General features: G+C 44.5%; 1 pseudogene; it reads left to right on the forward strand.

Annotated features, from left to right (window-relative positions):
* The first annotated feature begins 2,271 nt into the window (after positions 1–2,271).
* On the forward strand, positions 2,272–2,390 carry LOC120606937 (uncharacterized; annotated as a pseudogene).
* Positions 2,391–3,055: the final 665 nt, after the last annotated feature.

Consider the following 3,055-nt stretch of genomic DNA (forward strand, 5'->3'; position numbering starts at 1 on the left):
TGCTCCCTCTGAGTCCCATAAGTCTAATGTGACTCTGCTGGTTGCCTGCCCTCTGCTGGATGTTAAGGAGAGGAGATAAACAGCCAGCATGAACAGGTATTTTCCTGTTTACTAAAATTCTGGAGTAACTACAATTCCCAGCCCAAAGGCCTGGTCCCAGCAGTCTGCCAGGAGGCTCTTGGCATTTATGTCTCTCCACCTCCAGGAGGATCCCATCCTCCAAGGCTCATCTGTAAAGGGTGCATCCAAAAGTTAGAGCCAGCAGAGTCTTGTGATATAGGGTCAGAGTGTCCTCTGCCATGGATGGTCCGCAGTTAAAAAGAAAAGTGGAGGAAGAGGAATATAGAAGATAAAATAAATGAAAGAGAAACACTGTCTGGCTGAGCCTAAAGAGCTGCCTGGGGGTCCAGACAAGAGCCAGGAGCAGAGGTTCTCGATGGAAGTGGGCTTCCAGGAAGGTTTTCTGGAGGAGGTGACCCCCCATTTGTGTAACAGAGGACTTTTGGGAAGTGGAAAAAGCATTCCGTGAAAAGGACTGTCAACAAAGGCTTGGAAGAGATCCAGTGAAATAAGTGATCAGGTTTCCAGGAATTTCTAAGCCTGAAGAGAAAGTTTAGGTCAGACCCTGTCCTGGAATGGATGTGGCCCTGAGGGCAGCCTTCAGCCAGGGCAGTTAGCTACCAACATGGGTTGCAGAGCCTGGACTGAAAGTAGGAGGAAGCTGAACAAAAGGGCAGCAGGAGAGTTGTGGCCTCAGGCAGGCAGGGAGTGAGGACTAGGGCAGTGCTGGCTGGAAATCTAGAAAGGAGACAGGTTCCCCAGAACACATGAGTGATGAGTGAGGAGGAGTGAGCTCAAGAGACAGTGGGAGACAGTAAGACTATCCCAATCACAAAGAGGCTGCAGCAAGAGTAGGTTTGGGGGAAGACAAGGCCCACCTTGGCCCCAGGCAGGCTAAGGAGTCTGCAGATGTCCAACTAACGGCCTTTCTAGGGGAGTCAGGCTAGAGGTGAGGTCATGGGCATATCATGTACTTTAGCTGGAAGTGATGCATCAAACCAGAACAAGAATGAGGAAGAGGAGAGTGGGCTGAGGGTAGAGCAGGAGGCACACTGGTGTTCTAGAGGGCACCCAAAGAGCAAGAACCCACAGAGGGAACGGGAGGAGTAATCTGAAAGGCCCAATGGGGCCTGGTGTGAGAGTGGCCCCAGAGGGGAGAGGATCTGCAACAGGGAGGCTTTTGGTGTGTTCACAGGAGCGCTTTCCTCAGAGTGGCATAAGCTGGTCTACAGTGACAGGTGTGAAAGGTAAGGACAGGAAGACTGAAGGGATGGGCCTGGCCTCTGAGATGAGGACAGATGGGACCACAGCTTGAAGGGAGAGACTGAAGGAGAGCACGTTTGGGGGAGGAGGGAGAAGCTGATGGGAAGTGAGGATAAGCAATGGAGAGGAAACCAGGAGGAGTGATGTGTTGGTCAGGACTGGGGAAAAGCCATTCCCCAGTCTTCTCTGAACTAGAGAGAACATCATCTCAAAATATACTCTGAGGAAGTCAGTGGTTCCCCATCTGGAAAGTTCTAGAGGAAGGGAGTAACAAGATAGGTCAAGGTCTCAGAAGCTGCCCTCTCCTGCATGTGTTTGCTTCCTAGGACATCCTCTGTTTCCCGAAGGTACAACCTTTATCTGCTGCTTCATGGCTGTATTACCAGCACCTAGAACAGGGCTGGCACTCAATAAGGTACTAAATAAATATAAATCAAGGGAATTTGAATAGAGAGAAATAAAAAGGCAAAGAGACTGCTTAAAGGACTGGTATAGATAATGGTAGACTTTTGAAGCCTCAACCCAATGAGAGATATCTCAAAGTAAAAGACAAACACACTTGTCAATGAAACATTTTGATCACAGCCATCCCAAACAAAAAACAATTGAGGAAACTTTTGTAACAAAATTGACAGCAAGTGGTAAGTAGTCTTAGTATATAAAAAATTCATTCAAAATAAAAGATATTAAGGTTTCAATAGTAAAATGGAAATCAACATGAACAGATAACACTCAAAAGAGGACAGATAACTTAATACTTGGGAGAATCATCAATATCAGTGAAATTAAAATAAATGCAAATGACAAAATTAGTGAATATATTTGCAACATATACAACAGACAAAAGGTTATTATCCAGAATATATAAGGAACTTGAAAAATCAATAATTAGTCAATCAGCCAAAAAAAATGGTAAAGGATATTTACTGAAAATTCACAGAAGAGGAAGTCTACAGCCATGCCACCCTGAACATGCTCGAGCCCGTCTGATATTGGAAGCTAAACAGAATTGGGCCTGGTTAGTACTTGGATGGGAGACCACCTAGAAATGCCAGGTGCTGTAGGCGATAAAAAAAAAAAAAAATCACAAGAGGAAGTCCCAGTGTATGTAAACAAAGGAAGCACAGTTCAATCTCATTAATAATACACGTTTTTACGCAGAAAAAAAAAATTCTGACATTTGTTAAAACAGTAAGGATGACTATTCAGGAAGACTATTGCAAGAGGGGTATGTCAATAAGAGAGATTGGGCTCAACTCTGAATACAGCAAAGACAGCTGAGGATTTATAACCAGGAAGCAGACTTGAGGGGGTCAGTGGATGTAAAATTACTAAGATGAGACATCAAGGGTAAGGGTATTATTGCTAAACTGGCCTAATGGGATTATTAAAGTTGAGGGTTGAAGAACTTGATCAGGTATCAAGGGTAGGGGGATTCTCCCTAAACTGACTTAGTAGAATTCTTTGCTAAGACTGACCTAGGCAACTCAGAGACAGGATAGGGGCCAAAGTCGAGGCCTAGTCAAGAAGAGAGTCTTTGTCAACATTAACATGGCAAAGTATAAAATAAGTTGAGATTAAGCATTGGTTAGTAAGGGTGGGAGTGTACATACATTGCTGATGGGAATATAAATTGGAACAGCCAACTTGGAGCATATAGTGGTTTTAAACTATGTCTGCAAATTCTTTGACTTGCTTACCTTCAAAAGATAAAGCCCAATCTTCCTCCCTT

The sequence above is a fragment of the Pteropus medius genome, unplaced genomic scaffold (genome assembly GCF_902729225.1).
Source record: "Pteropus medius unplaced genomic scaffold, Ma_sr-lr_union100, whole genome shotgun sequence".
Classification (NCBI taxonomy): Eukaryota; Metazoa; Chordata; class Mammalia; order Chiroptera; family Pteropodidae; genus Pteropus; species Pteropus medius.